The 17,500-nt window shown below is 41.5% G+C and overlaps 1 pseudogene; it reads right to left on the bottom strand.

Annotated features, from left to right (window-relative positions):
- LOC134442922 (NACHT, LRR and PYD domains-containing protein 3-like) overlaps nt 1-17,500 on the bottom strand; it is a 61,561-nt pseudogene that overhangs the window by 25,596 nt on the left and 18,465 nt on the right.

Genomic DNA, 17,500 nt, shown 5'->3' with positions numbered 1-17,500 from the left:
AGAGACGTTAACGGAACTCAAGCTCCAGAGAACAGTCGTGACCAGAAGAAGGGAGGACAAAAACTAAACCAGTTCCTTAAAAGTGTCTTGCAAATATAGAGCCAGGTAGAAGATTTAACGTTGCCTGGGTTCAGCCTGCGCGCCATGGTGAGCCGCGCCCTTTCTATTAGGCTAAACCTGGAGTCATGAGGCGTGAAGCGCACAATTATTTAAGCCGGGTCATCAGAGTTTTCTCAACTCTCTTCTGTTTGCAGATGTAAACGATTCTCCTTTGCTTCTATTGTATGTCTTTATTATATCAGCTTTTCTTTGTCTTGCACTCGTAATATTAAAGGTCTGGCTGACCATATCTGTAGTAAGGAAGTGTCATATTCCTAATGTATCTGAGAGCAATGCGCCACGCGAGCATCTGAGAACAGCAGGCTACCTTGCCCCACCCTACCCCTAACCCGAATTTCAGAAATGTCCAGGAAACATAGGCCTACGTAGGCTAGTAGTTAGGCAGAATAGGGTTTAATATTCCTGATGGCCCACCTCATACCCCCGACTGCCTGTAATCTGCACTCACGGTGAGCGTGTTTCCCTCTGTTCAACCAGAAGAGTCTTGAGCTCTCAGTTATGCAGTTAGAGCACTCTGCCCTCTGTTAATGTGGACGATTCTCCTCCCCTGCACTGTTATGTATTTGTGATATCATCTTCTTTGTTATGTGAGATCATTTGAGCAGAGAATGCATGATACGTCGGGAATGCGTTGGAGGAATAATAACATGATTTTTGAAAACGACCGCAAAAATAATGGAATATATAGACGAGCATTCCTGGAAACTAAGTATTTTATCTGCCTGGGTGCCAACTGTGGCATGGGCTTGCGTCTTCTCTGTTCAGGCAGAGGTGAGATGCAGCGCACAATGAGATTTAATCGCTATGGAAATGACTGTTCCTCGACCGAATTGGGATTTTAGCGCACATATAGACCTATATTTGTTTTAGGTCTTGTCATGTGCCTAGCCTAATTCTCTCTCTCCCTCCCTCCGTGGCTGAAGTGGCTTTGCTGGAGAGCACGTTCAGCAGTTGAACATGCATTCAGCAGTTGAACGTGCTCTCTCTCTCTCTCTCTCTCTCTCTCTCTCTCTCTCTCTCTCTCTCTCTCTCTCTCTCTCTCTCTCTCTCTCTCTCTCTCTCTCTCTCTCTAACTTGTCCACAGTTGGTCTTACATTTATTCCTGGCACTATAGTGCAACAGCTAATAATAATATTTTAATATTTCAACAGTGTTTCTATATATATTTTTAGTTATTATTTTTAATGTTATTATTATTATTATTATTATTATTTTTAATGGGGGGGGGGGTCTGGCCCGCGGCCTCGCTTGCTGTACATCACTTTAGGAAAAGTTAATTGGAGACCACTGGTTTACTCTGTTGTATAATTACTAAGCGATGAGCGTTCCTTTTGGGTTCCATTATGAGATCCTCAAAAAAAGTTAAACAGGACAGCTGCTCACACACACACACACACACACACACGTACACGCAAGCACACGCACACACACACAGGACATTAGCTAACCTCTTCTTTCCAGATGCTCCCTCTTCTCTACCTCCCATCTCCTTTGTATTACCATCTGATCTCTGCTGTGTGAGACTGCAAGGAAAGTTAATGAATCAAGTTAATCTGCTCTCATCTCTCAGTAAGCACACATTATGTTATCACAAAACACAGACACAGACGCAAACCAACACACACACACACACACACACACACACACACACACACACACACACACACACACACACACACACACACACACACACACACACACATTGTGCTTTGCTTACTTCTGATCAGAGGAGCCTCCTGCTCCAAACTTCAATGGATGATTCATGGACTGGTCACTCCTCATGGACACACAGCTGGGGACAGGGGAGTCTGGCCTCTTCCCATCAAGTGGACTGGTAGAAATGAAACATTGTTTCAATTTTTTGTTTCAACCAATCAGATATAGTGTCAATGGCTCAGAACAAAGACAATACATTATCCACAAGTATCCTTGACACGTGTATGCTTAAGGCATCACAACACTTTGAACGCCACATAGTCATTGCCCATCACATATGTATAAACACAAATAGGTGTAAACAATTTCTGTGCAGGCCAGACCCAACCTTGAGGAGCTGACAGTGTGGAGTGCTACCAAGTGAACTAAAAGCCAAGCTGCTAGTTAAGCCAGTGAAGTCTATCCATGTGACATCAGGATTGAGGTTTACTAATGTTACACACTAAGTTCTGCTAGTGGACATCAGTTACATGTCTACATATCTAGAAAATTAATAAACCATACATATAATGTGATTTATATTACAGATGCTTCAGTTTGGGGCAAATTAGAGTGGTCTAGAAATGAGTACACCCCAATGAAAAACTCAGAACACTGCTGCGTTAACACAGCGAAAACATTTTCGAGCAACATCCTAAAACAATGCTTACTTCAAGACGGTAACGTTTGCAAGCATGAGTAGATTATATATCGCGTTTAATGCATTTAATCAGACATCATAGGGTCGCATTCGCACATGATTAGAACTAGTTTTACAGCGGGTAATTTCTCCGGACTGCTTCACAGGTTGTAAAACTCTCTGCGAAGTTTACCGATATCGCCGCTATCTTTACTGACATGTCACGTTCAGACACGGTTATAATTACTTTACCACAAGTCTCCTCATTAAACTAGTCCCGTCCGAGTAGGGCCGAGTGCTCCGTGTGCTTGGGTGTGTGTGTGTGAGCGAGAGAGAGAGGGAGAGAGATTCCTTTCAACTCACATGATGTTGGTTAAGATTATACAGGCAAGGAAGCAGCGCATCCAAAACTTTAAGCATATGTTGAAAACCTCTCTTCGAATAAATTGGAAGCATATCGTAGTAGGTAGTTCTAGGCTAATTGCATCCGTGATTGCTTTCCACCTTGCTCCACTCTTGTGCTAGGGGTAGAGTAGTTTGTTTAGCATTTTCTCCGCGAGATGTTTTCGTTTCAAATATTGAAACAAGATCGTAGTCCAGCTACTAGTTATGACAACACTGTCATTCACAATTTACAAATTGGTATTGTTTGGCATTCAACAACACTGGCAAAACGATAGGAGGTAGTGTCCCCTTTTTTGAACAGGAGCCTGTATTCCTCACCCGTTTCACTATATTTCTGTCTAACTATTTCACTCACCGCGTTTGTTTGTGCATGTAATGGGGAAGGAGACACAGAGAATGCACTAGGTAGGCCTACGTCTCCGGAGGTTTTGGCGAACATAATGCAATGTGTGCGCTGTGCGCTTGAATGCATAAACTGCATAGGGACAGAGTATTTTTTTTAAAAATCGTATAATAACACGATTTCTCAAAAAAACTAATCGATTTGACGTTCAAACTCGATTTTAAAATCACATCGATTTTTTGCTCAGGCCTACACACACACGCACACACACACACACGCACATGCACACGCACACACATTGTGCTTTGCTTACTTCTGATCAGAGGAGCCTCCTGCTCCAAACGTCAATGGATGATTCATGGACTGATCACTCCTCATGGACACACAGCTGGGGACAGGGGAGTCTGGCCTCTTCACATCAAGTGGACTGAAAGAAATTCAACATTGTTTCAAGTTTTTGTTTCAACCAATCAGATGCATTGTCAATGGCTCAGAATGAAGACAATACATTATCCACAAGTATCCTTGACACGTGTATGCTTAAGGCATCACAACACTTTGCACGCCACATATTCATTGCACATCACATACAGCTCCAGGCCTTTTTATTAGAATAGCATGAAAAAGTTGTTTTTTTTCCATAATTTAATCAATTATGTTAAACTGTCATGGATTGTAGATTCATGGCCCAGTTTCTTAACACTAGAACTACCACGGAGGGGTCAATTGACCTTTTTACCTAAAAGCCCCACAAGAGGGTCATTTGACCCTTTGGACTCCCTGCGGACACTCCTTTTGTTATGGAAATGTGTCTGTTAGCAGCTCACAGCTGTCACTTGAGACACAGAGTGTTTTTGCATGTGTGTGTGTTTGTGTGTGTGTGCGTGTGTGCCCATATGGTGGATTTATAAACATATGGTGGATTTTTATGCAGTGAATCATCAGGATCAACTAGAATTTGGGATCAAAACTCTAAACATTTATTGTTAAAAAAATACAAAACAAAACATATTTACAATGAATGCAAAAGCAACTGTTTTCCCAGTTTTCGTGTGGAAGGTTGTTGCAGAAGTAACTTATTTTTGTGTGCCAAAAATAGAAGAAAAAAAATTACAAAGAAAAAAAGCATATTTACAAAGAATGCAAATGAGTGAAATACATTTGAGCAGTCACTAACAATTCTGGCACTGCCATTGCTCCTTTCGGCATTTCCCACATGTGTATTTGTAACAGTCATCACAGCGCACTGTTGCACGATTGTCCTTGCATTTGATTTTAGCCTGACACTTGGCTCTTTGTCCGAGTTGTGGTGTGGAGGGTTGTTGCCGAAGCAATTGCTCCTTTTGGGCCTTTTTCACACCCATGTGGGAGTGAGCCAACTCTCTTGCCAGTTCAAACAGGAAATCCACCCGTCTTTCCTTTCTCCCGGTGCATAGTTGATAGAGCACGTGGGCATTCAGTGCTGCAATGTCTATCATGTTGTAGAACACTGCTACTGGCCAGCGCCTTGTTCCTGCACGGACAGTGTATTCCCGCACCATCTGGTCCATGATATAGACGCCGATATCGATGCATGATGTTTTGCAAACGGCCTCGGGGCATGGTTTCGATGATGTGTGGGCTTCCCAGGTTTTTCGACCAGCAGTCAGGCAGTGATGGCACCTTGAAGATTCCCCTCATGATGGTGATGGAAATAAATGCCATTAGTTCAGGTATGCCCATGAACCAATCCACATGCTCAGTTTGCTTCGCATGTTGAATTGTACAGTCTCGAATGATGCCAAGCATGTCCAGAGTGATGAAACAAAGGAAGCTCTGAAGGCGACTTGTGATTGACCTCCTGGCCTTAGCTGTTGGCTCTCCATCTGCGCTGTATGGCGATGGTGGGGTGAAATGTGGACCCGTTCCCACCTGTTCTTCATGCCATACTGTGCCATCTTGTGTATGTATCTCTGCATCTTCGTTCCTTGGAGAGGAGATTCTTTCACCACAAAATATAGTTTAATTCCAGTTTATCAACAGAAATGAAACCCCATTGAAAATGAATGGGGTTTCATTTCTGTTGAGTTAGAATTAAACTGGTGAGTTAACACCAAAACGTGGCATGGAAATCTTCGGGTATATTGAAGAGGGAAGTGTGGGGCACCAGGTCAACAAACAAGAACAGCTGACAGCAAAGCATCAATGATATCTGAGCTTCCATAACTCCCATGCACTGTTTTTGCCATTGACTTCAATGTTAAATGCATCATGGCCGTTATGAAGACAGAGAATGTCCTAACCAAGTATTGAACATTGCATGTTATGTAGAAAGTACCACATTTCAACTGATTTAATGTGACCCGAATTTTGATGAAGAATAATGTGATTTTATTACAATATTCTAATGCTGCGAATTCCCCAATTCATGGGTTTTTTGAGCTGGAAGGCCAACGTATATAAAAAGAAAAAAATTAATGATTGGAATAGTTAAAAAAAAACTAGGCCATGAATCTACAATCCATGACAGTTTAACATTATTGATGGAATTATGGAAATAAATCAACTTTTTCATGCTATTCTAATAAAAAGGCCTGGAGCTGTATGTATGTACACAAATAGGTGTAACCAAATTCTGTGCAGACCAGACCCAACCTTGAGGAGCTGACAGTGTGGAGTACTACCAAGTGAACTAAAAGCCAGGCTGCTAGTTAAGCCAATGAAGTATCTCCATGTGACATCAGGATTGAGGTTTACTAATGTTACACACTAAGATCTGCTAGCGGACATCAGTTACATGTCTACATATCTGTAGGAAATGAATATGTATCATATTACTTTTATTACATATGCTTCAGTTTTGAGCAAATTAGGGTGGTGCAGAAATGAGTTCAACCCAATGAAAAACTCAGAATGTGCTGTTTATTTTAATATGGGTCCTACTTCTGATCAGAGGAGCCTCCTGCTCCAAACGTCAATGGATGATTCATGGACTGATCACTCCTCATGGACACACAGCTGGGGACAGGGGAGTCTGGCCTCTTCACATCAAGTGGACTGGAAGAAATTAAACATTGTTTCAAGTTTTTGTTTCAACCAATCAGATGCACTGTAAAGGGCTCAGAACAAAGACAATACATTATCCACAAGTATCCTTGACACGTGTATGCTTAAGGCATCACAACACTTTGAACGCCACAAATTTACTGCACATCACATATGTATAAACACAAATAGTTGTAAACAATTTATGTGCAGAACAGACCCAACCTTGAGGAGCTGACAGTGTGGAGTACTACCAAGTGAACTAAAAGCCAGGCTGCTAGTTAAGCCAATGAAGTATCTCCATGTGACATCAGGATTGAGGTTTACAAATGTTACACACTAGGTTCTGCTAGTGGACATCAGTTACATGTCTACATATCTAGAAAATTAATATACCGTGATTTATATTACAAATGCTTCAGTTTGGGGCAAATTAGGGTGGTGTAGCAATGAGTACACTCCAATGAAAATCTCAGAATGTGCTGTAGTTTATTTTAATATGGCTTACTTCTGATCAGAGGAGCCTCCTGCTTCAAACTTCAATGGGTGATTCATGGACTGATCACTCTTCATGGACACACAGCTGGGGACAGGAGAACCACACACACAAAAAAACACACACACACACACACACACACACACACACACACACACACACACACACAACCACACACACACACACACACACACACACACACACACACACACACACACACACACACCCAGCCACAGTTATACTGACATGCTCACACAAGCTTATGCAAGAGCGATGTTGTGAGATGTGTCTTACATCTGATCACAGGAGTCTCCTGCTCCAAACTTTATTGTTTGATGCATGGACTGGTCACTCTTCATGGACACACAGCTGGGGACAGGGGAGTCTGACCTCTCCTCATCAAGTGGGCTGGAACAATATACACATAACATAAGGCATGTGTTTTATGAAGCAGTGTGCATATGTAAGTACAACACACACACACACACACACACACACACACACACCAGAGCATGGCAACCCGACCGAAGCCCGACAGGCCTGGTCGGAAGCCGACGGGCCGGGCTGGACTCGGACAAAAAAAATAGAATATCTGTCGGACTTGGGTCGGACTCGGGCTTGAAGCAAACAGACATTGTGAAAATTGTAAGCAACCAGAGGAAACGTTTCAGTTCATGCAAACGGCAGTTTTGTGATTAAAAAATAAGTAATTGAATATGCATAAATGAAAATGTTGGTAGGCTACTCGTGCGAGTGATTATTATTGGCTGTATGCACGCACCAGTTACCAGTGGCAACATGGACGCTCACTCCGAGTTAGCCAGCAGGGATGCCGACACTTGCTTTCTTAATAAGCGCCAAATCAACAGTTGTCAGTGAACGCATGGTCTTTTGTTGTAGGCCTAGTGTAGGCCATGTTTTAGCATGCCTTCGATGCTGTCTTAAATGTTGAACATAAAATGACGAAGTTTGTCACTGCATTGTTCGCCAAGGATTACATTTCCAGCATGGGGTAGCAAGGAGCATAATATGGATAACTAAGAAGACGCACACGCTACGTGGAGTTGCCTAAGGTAGGGGCGGAGCGGTTTCCTGTTACTGTTTTGTCCGCTGTGACATTTCATGTCCTTCAAGTAGGTTCTTAATTGTTGTCACTTTTACTGTACAGTTGTAACTATGCGCGTGCAACCTTTCCTGATTTTATATTGACCGCATGGACATCAGGGGAAATGACATTCTCTTGGAGGGCCGAACAGGCTACTGTTCTTCGGGGTTAACTTATAGCCCATGCTTCTTAACGACAAGGAGCGTCAGCTTCACGGTGCTCGCGGGGATCTATTTGCACTAACAGTAACGTAACAAATGCTTCGATAGCCGCGCTGACTGCATCCAAAACGTATTCGTTAGTTTTCGCCTTTCTTATCCTCTCACGCCCCTCCCATGCATTCGATCACTGCACCCAACATCTCTGGTTAGTCTAACCGAAAGAAACATAAGGTGCGCTGTGTGTGTGTGTGTGTGTGTGTGTGTGTGTGTGTGTGTGTGTGTGTTTATACTTACTATGCCTGCGTAACTAAATTAGGCTACTGCAAATTGCCTCATCCTAACGTCTTTGCCTATCCTGGCTATTTATCACGTGCTGTTTTGAGTAGGCCTATGGAGGAGCCCACATAGAAAATCTTGCTTGCGCACAGGTTCTGTTGTTATTACAGTGGTTTCGGGCTTCGGACCGGTTCGGACACAAACATTTTAATTAGTCTCGGGCTCGGGTCGGGGTCGATCACTTTTCTGTCGGCTGAGGGCCGGGCTCGGACAGAAAAAAACGGCCCGAGCCACACTCTAATACACACACACACACACACACACACACACACACACACACACACACACACACACACACACACACACACACCGGTTAACAGCACACCTGTTCACAGCATCCCCCTCTCCTTGTGCTGTGTGTGTGTGTTGTTCCTCAGGGAGACTCATGTTGGAGGCAGCAGCCCCCTCCTCAGGACCAGACCTAGACAACAAGCAGAAAACAACCTCTTAACAGCAGCCTGTCCCAGTGCTGTGTACAGTATATCACGAAAGTGAATACACCCCTCACAGTTTTGCAGATTTTTGAGTATATCTTTTCATAGGAAAGCATTACAGAAATGTAACTTTGACACAATGATTAGTGATCTTTTAACAACATATTTAACCGCTTAAATTTCTTGTTCACTCAGAAAAAAACAAAATACAGCCATTAATGTTTTAACATGTACTCACAAAAGTGAGTACACCCCAGATTAAAATCCGGTAGAGAAGGGGCTATGTTGGCTCGAATCGTCTCGAAATGAAAAGGGATGGCAAGGGAGGTCATCAGTGTGCGTTTCAACCTTTCTTTGCATTGAACTTTTAAATTTTGAGTCTGCATCTGGCTTAAATAGATTGGTGTGAGATTTGAATGCAATCCTATGGAGAATATCATGATCTGCTTCAGTAGTCACTGTGCATGTTGACATGCATGTTTCTTTTAGGTGTATTTCAGATTGCCAATGTTGACAGCATTCATGCATCCCCAAACCATGTCAGTCCCACTACCATGCTTGGCTTATGAGAGGATACACCTTTTTTGTAAAACTCACTTGTTTACCAACACACATGCTTGGCACCATCTAAAGCAAATTTGTTTATCTTGGTCTCTTCAGATCACACGACATGGTTCCAGTGATCCATATCCTTGGTCTGTTCATCTCTCTTGAGACCAAGATAAACAAATTTGCTTTAGATGGTGTCAAGCATGTGTGGTGGTAAACAAGTGAGTTTTACCAAAAAGATGTATCCTCTCATAAGCCAAGCATGGTAGTGGGACTGACATGGTTTGGGGATGCATGAATGCTGTCAACATTGGCAATCTGAAATACGCCTAAAAGAAACATACATGTCAACATGCACTGTGACTACTGAAGCAGATCATGATATTCTCCATAGGATTGCATTCAAATCTCACACCAATCTATTTAAGCCAGATGCAGACTCAAAATTTAAAAGTTCAATGCAAAGACGCACACTGATGACCTCCCTTGCCATCCCTTTTCATTTCGTTTCATTTCGAGACGATTCGAGCCAACATAGCCCCTTCTCTACCAGATTTTAATCTGGGGTGTACTCACTTTTGTGAGTACATGTTCAAACATTAATGGCTGTATTTTGTTTTTTTCTGAGTGAACAAGACATCTTAGCGGTTAAATATGTTGTTAAAAGGTCACTAATCATTGTGTCAAAGTTACATTTCTGTAATGCTTTCCTATGAAAAGATATACTCAAAAATCTGCAAAACTGTGAGGGGTGTATTCACTTTCGTGATATACTGTATGTGTGTGTGTGTGTGTGTGTGTGTGTGTGTGTGTGTGTGTGTGTGTGTGTGTCACATAGCTCTATAGACTCATGTTGGAGGCAGCAGCCCCCTCTTCAGGAATGGGGGGTTATCATCGTTCCTTTTGTGTCAAAATTTGACTTTGAAACAATGAAAATCAGCCAGTTTATATGACCGTCTCAATTTATTGCTCACTCAAAATAATTCAAGATACAGCCATTGTCTCACCAAAAGTGAGTACACCCCTATGTTTAAATTCCATAATATCATGGGGACCCGTTGCTGCCTGGTAGAACATTAGTAACATTAGTAACACTAATGCACGCCAGTCTCTGTGACGCAACTGCCATGATGAAATAACTAGCAGTTGATGGCAAAATTTAGTTGGCTGACACACATACAGTGAATCATTCGCCGAAAGGTTTACAATTTTTCAGTAGAACTGTTGACGAATCATTCAATGTAATGTGAACATGACCACAAGTCAGTAGGCCAGTCAATCTAGCTCTAAAAAGGCCCAAACCCGGGACAAATTGCAATAGAAATGGTTCCTACTTTTAAGTGATCCTTAAACCCCCTTGTATCACATATTAAAAATCTAAAACATACTTTTTTTCAAGGTCAAATTTGGCAGATTTCCCATTCATTTCTCCATAGGGAGACAATATACTGCAGGAGATACAAGGTAAACTATGAGATATTCATTTGAAACTTTCACAGTTGGTAACTCACATTTAGACAAGCATTTTTGTATTGCAAGTTTTCTGAAATATGATGATGAAATATGCAAATTACATCATATGTACTGAAATTAAGGCTGGGCGATATGGAAAAAAACCTATATCACGATATGGATTACTTTATATCACGATAACGATATATATCATGATATAGCACAATTACATACGTTTTCAGTTATTCTCTTTATTTGCTCTTTATTTTTTCATGTCACAAAACAACCTTTCTTTAAAATGGATCTTTTTATTCTTATTTTTACAGTTACATGAACTTATAGTGTGTATTGTGACAACATGAAATGCAATTCAATTGTATGAAATTTAATTACTATCACGATATAAACGATATAGAGAAAGGTCACGATATACACTTTTATATCACGATAACGATATATATATTGCCATATTGCCCAGCCCTAATTGAAATATGTGATAACAACAAAACACCGAGCATAAAACAAATTGCAATAGTAACGGTTCATATTGATCCTTCAACCCCTCTGCATCACATACTAAAAATCTACTTTCATCAATTCAGTGGAACATACTTTTCCCAAGGTCGAAATTATCCAATTTTACCCACTGAATGGCAAAATGCATTGGAAATCTGCTACTTCTGACCTTCGAAAAAGTATGTTCCACTAAAGTGATGAAGATAGATTTTTCATGTGATGTAGGGTGGATTAAGTATCAATAAAAAGTGTGAATCCATACTTTTGCAATTTGTTTTATGTTTTGCCCGTTGCTGCATGATGTATCACATATTTAAGAAGATGTGATCTCATTTGCATATATAATAGGGGTGGGCATAGATTCTTTTTTTTAATCTAGATTAATCTCACTGTAATTATGAAATTAATCTAGATTAATCTATATCAAAATGGCTCATTCAGAATAGGCACGCTAGCGAAATAATGCCGAAAAAAACCTTGGGGTTTCTTAAGACAGATGGCGCATTAGACCACAGCTCATCCTCATCTTTTTTTTTCCAAAATGCATCTCATCTTCAAAAAATTGTCATGTTGATACTTGGTGATGTAAAAAAATCACTGCAATATGTGTAAAGTGTGTCCAATATGTTAGGAAGCATTTACAGTTATAAGATACTGACATTTCAAAATGAACAGCTATAGGCCTAAGTTGTAGAGGCAAATACAGATAAATCTATCAAACATTTAGGCTATTTAAACAAAATTACCTCAACAATTCAGCATTTCTAATGGAGAGAGAGAGAGAGAGAGAGAGAGAGAGAGAGAGAGAGAGAGAGAGAATCTGCCACTGACTGGTAAAAAGAGCAGCTGCTGCTTTAAGAGAGGGAGGAGCTCTGCGCACAGTAGGCACAGCAGCCCTCAGCAGAGCCAGGCTACTGGCTATCTATAACCTACAGCACTGACACACAAGGAGATTTGGCCTAAACCTGACAGCTGTTCTCAGAGTTAGAACACCAGAGGAGTTACAACTCGAAATGAATTCGGTTTGCAAAAATAAATAAATAAATAAGCGCGACAACCGCGAGGATTAGGCTATTAGGTAGACTACCGTTTGACATGAGAATAATGTGCGCGATTGCAACACAAACATTCAGTGAGAGTAGATATTGAAATTTTCAGTTTGACAATTTTCAAAATGCATATCACACGGAATGTTTTGCAATTATGGCACAGGCAAGATTTCTGGAAGATGTTTAGGCTATGTGTCCCATGCAATGCGTGAGGAAATGTAGGCTATGTCGGGCTGGTAGCCTACTCACACACAATAATGTATCTCTATGCTTCACCTCAAACAATAACGTCTTTTTAGTCTACCACTCATGAAAAAGCACTCAAACAACACCTACCACGGCAGAGGTATTAATGTTTCCAGCATGTAAACACTTCATATTTAGTAAGTTTGCTGAAGCAACAGGTGGAGAGGAGAAACGACTGGAGCGCAGTCTGCCAGCGTCTGTCCATTAAACGCTGGTGACGTGCATACCCAAACTCCAAACCTATATTTTGAGAATAGATTAACGTGCGATATTTTCTTTATCGCGCGACAAGAGTCTCACATTATCGCAGCACGTTAACGCCGATAACGGCCCACCACTAATATATACTCATGATAATGCAGACAACTAGCAATACAAAAAAAGTATTTGTCTTTGCATGAGCAAATTACAGTGAACGTTTCAAATTGATATCTCATTGTTTAAAAATTTAGCTTTGTTTAAAATTTTAGCCTTGAGTATTTCATTGTTTAAAATTTTAGCATCTCCTATATTGTGTCCCTATGGGAAAATGAATGTTAAAATACCAACTTTGACCTTGAAAAAAAGTATGTTCCAGTAAATATAAAGCTGTAGATTTTTGATATGTTATACAGTACATACCTATGGATTACAAAAAACGTGGAATCATTACTATTGCCATTTGTCCCGGGTCAAACGCTAGATTGACTGGCCTACAGTGCGCCGCCAGCACATGACCTCATTGAAAGCAAAGTGAACTGGGATGAAGCGCAGCACTGCTGACAGGCGCTTGTGTTCTGTGTGACTGGGGCGTAACATGGGGGAGGAGACTCTGGCTCTTACTTCAAATAAACAGATCTGATCTAAACCTGTTGAACAGGCTCAGCTGGTGACTTGGCATGACTGGTGGAACATTCCAGAGTGCATGGAAGAGGAGGAATAGTTAAATACATGTAGTTTTAAAATACACGTAGTATTTAAAATTTGGAAAAGAAACAGTGAAGCTGAGTTTTCCGATCTCTATCAATATTTTGCAGAGCATTTCCCTTGTCCATGCAATAAGCATCGGATGTCACACGCACACACACAGCAGTGTAGTCTACTTTTTCGAAGTGGGTATACTGTATATTCAAGCATTTTTTGAAGTGGGTATACTGTATATATTTATGCTATTCTAAACAATGGATCAATCAATTTTAAGTGGGTATACTGAAGTCCCTAAAATTTAGAAGTGGGTATACTCCGTATACCTGCGTTCTACGTAGACTACACCACTGCACACACACACACACACACACACACACACACACACACACACACACACACACACACACACACACACACACACACACACACACACACACACACACACACACACTAAACCTTCTAAAATATTCTACAAACATCAGTCTCAGCCAGCAGGCTACTTACCTGGCGGGAGGATCCTTTCTGTGTGTGGGAGCTCGCTGAGGCAGAGACGTCTACTGCGGATTACTTTCACTTTCCTGCTGTTTGGCAGAGGGTTTGGGTGTGTACTTGTTGTGTGGCTGTGAATATGAAAACAACAGGTGGCGTTTTCAACGTTTTTGGAGAAAAACAAATAATCTGAGGAAATACATTTTAGTGATGAACTTGTACTGTAAGAGGGGGAAGACACCTGAATTGGCTTTGCTAACTATGTAGTGTTGCTTTAAGCCTGTTGAGGAGATAGATAAAAACCTGTATGAACCGCATCTAGAGCTTCAGCATACAGATGACGGGACTCACTAGTTCGACGCCGTGTCGCCCATAGGGGTTGTAGGCCCTACTTACGTCTTACGTCCTTTAGAGCAGAGCAAAGATGTGCGCGTCCCCGCAGACAGCTGACGGCTCTGGAGACGGTGCAGAGAGGTTGATAGCCGGAATAGGCCTACGTGTTGTTCAGTTTCAGTAGGCTGCAGCATGATTAGATGTGTAATCAAACATTTCAAATAAGCGATTTAGCCGACGATAGGCGATTGACTGAGGTTTGAGAGTTTTATAAAAAATGCTGACATTCCAAAATAAGCGATTTAGCCGACGAGGCTACTCTAATGCAACCACATGAACCTACTAGGCCTACTATAAAATAGGTTCTTCTGGGAGGTTTTTTTTTTATGCCGACGATGCGCAGGCTGATAGGCCTGCAATCACAAGTGGCATAGGCTACCGGTTCTTTCGGGAGGTTTTTTTTAATGCCGGCATTTCAAATAAGAAATGTAGCCGACGATACTCAGGCTGATACAACCACAAGTGGCATAGGCTACATGGCAAAATTGGTTCTTTTATTAGTTTTTTTTAAAAATTGCCGTCAAGACAATAGCCTACACAGACACACATAGGCCTACATTCCAGATGAATTCGAGGACACAACTGTTGCATAGGCTATATATAATCTTTTTTTTCTTGTATAAATCAGTAGGCCCTACAGGACAGGTGGGTAAAGGCTTTAAGGCAGTGTTCACTAGATATGAACACTGAACACGTGTCCAAACGCTTATGTCAACATTTCAATGTCAACGTCAACTCTAGCAGTAGCTCCGATTGGAAAATAAATATCAAAATGGCACAACAAGCATACAATGTTGTTCACAATGTAGGCCTACTGTCAAAATAGGCTTTTCTACACAACGTACGTCAATACCTTGCCTACAAAACCATCACAGGAACGGCCCCAGCTTATCTGAAGGACCTACTAACGCCTTATGTTACTGGAAGAGATCTGCGCTCATCCAGCACAAGCCGGCTGGCTCTGCCATCCAGTCGCTCTAGGTACTCCCAGTCAAGATTGTTCTCCATTGTGGTTCCCAAGTGGTGGAACAGTCTCCCAGAGGCAGCAAGACTAAGCACCTCTCTTGCAGCCTTCAAGAAACAACTAAAGACATTCCTCTTTCGAGAGAATCTACTAGACTAATGATTGAACTGGCCTTGCCCCAGGGCAGAATCCTGACATGATGTTTAGTTTAGTTTAGTTTGTGAGTGTGTGTTTGTGTGTGTGTGTGTTCTCGTTATTTCCTCTTTATTATAAAAAAAAAACAAAACAAAAACAAAAACAAAAACTAACCCCTCTTTGTAATTGCACTTGTTGTTCTGTATATCTCCTGTGCACTTTGTATTTGCTTGTGATGTTGGCTTGATTATGTCCTCTTCTGAAAGTCGCTTTGGTTATAAAGCGTCTGCCAAATGCAATGTAATGTAATGTAATGTAATGTAATAATGTAATGTAATAATGTAATGTAATGTAATACGGTAGGGCTAAGTTCATTTAGAACCTGGACAATGTCAACTAACATAACACTTAAAAAACAAACCTACACATTTAAGGAAACGCATAACCAAATGTTTGGGCTTTTTTGTGGGTGCTTGCCCTACTTTCAACAAACATAGAACGCACGTTGGAAAGTATTTAGAGCCCTGGTAATGTGATCTAACAAAAGACATGGATTAAATTTAAAGTAGTAGGCCTACTCAATATCGTCATTGTTCGTCATTGTTCATTTGACACTTGACAGCGTCTCATAAACCGCGGTTTCGTGGCGAAGTGCACGAGCGCTCCCATGAACGACTACGCACAACCCAAGTCCCGAAGTGCACGAGTGCTCTCATGAACGAGTAGCCTACGCACAACCCAAATCTGGGCGACACAGCGTCGAACTAGTGAGTCCCTTTTTCATTCACCATCCCAGTTGCAAATTAGGAAATGACATTACAATGGCGCTTTTGCAAGATATTAAATTAGTTTTCTGTCATCAGTGACGTCATTATGAGGTTACAAGCAGGCAAGTGGGCAAGGAGGGACGGGAGTCTGCATATTGGAATGCACCCATGGTAGTGGGGTCCTCACCACGTCAGCTGTGAAGATGTGGCAGAGTAACTTAAGTTGTGATAGGCCACCGCTCATCTGTTTTGAAGGTGAAGGATTCAGTAGAAATTTCTGTATAAAAAGAAGACAATCCACACACTTCAGATCTATTATTATTCTTTTCATAGAGAAATGAGTAAGAAATGACAAGTAAGTGTGTTTTAGCAGCATGCAAGGCAGTGTCCAGTTCTGTGACCCTGACAACAGAATGGCAATGACCAAGTCATAATGCATTACTAACAGCCATTTTTTTATGTCACAGTAAGGCAAGGCAAAGCAAGTTTATTGGTATGGCGCATTTCATACACACACGCAATTCAATTTTCTTCACAAAAAAAAGGGGGAAAAAGGAACCAAAAATGAAAGAAAGACTTTAGAGTCAAAGACAATTCAAATATTAAGATTAAGATAAAAATAACATTACATATTACATATTAATTAACGATAAAATAGAAATAAAAATGAAAACATGTAATTTAGAGCTATAGGGCAAAGCATCTGAAAACAGCTTCGTAGAGTAAAACTAAGGTAATTAATCTTTCAATGACTATTACAGCGTGCCTCTGGTGGTACTGGTGGCATACATTATGGCACCACAAGGGGGCAGTGGAGGACTTATTAGGGAAACTTGTGGCTTGTATGGTGGTGAAGATGATCTGCCATTGCTGTTCTGTAATGCAGGGGTTCCCAAACTTTACCATAACAAGGCCCCCCATATACCAGTAGATTCCAGCCAAGGCCCTCCATATACCACTAGAGTCCAGCCAAGGTCCCCATATACCACTAGATTCCAACCAAGGCCCCCCATATACCGCTAGATTCCAGCCAAGGCCCCCCAAATACCACTAGATTCCAGCCAAGGCCTCCCATTTACCTCTAGATTCCAGCCAAGGCCCCCCATATACCATTAGATTCCAGCCAAGGCCCCCATATACCTGTATACCGCTAGATTCCAGCCAAGGCCCCCCATATACCAGTAGATTCCAGCCAAGCCCCCCATATACCACTAGATTCCAGCCAAGGCCCCCCATACCAGTAGATTCCAGCCAAGGCCCCCCATATACCACTAG

The sequence above is a fragment of the Engraulis encrasicolus genome, unplaced genomic scaffold (assembly GCF_034702125.1).
Source record: "Engraulis encrasicolus isolate BLACKSEA-1 unplaced genomic scaffold, IST_EnEncr_1.0 scaffold_26_np1212, whole genome shotgun sequence".
Taxonomy (NCBI): Eukaryota; Metazoa; Chordata; class Actinopteri; order Clupeiformes; family Engraulidae; genus Engraulis; species Engraulis encrasicolus.
Note: the sequence above shows the minus strand (reverse complement) of the source record. Positions and strands in the feature narration are given on the sequence as shown.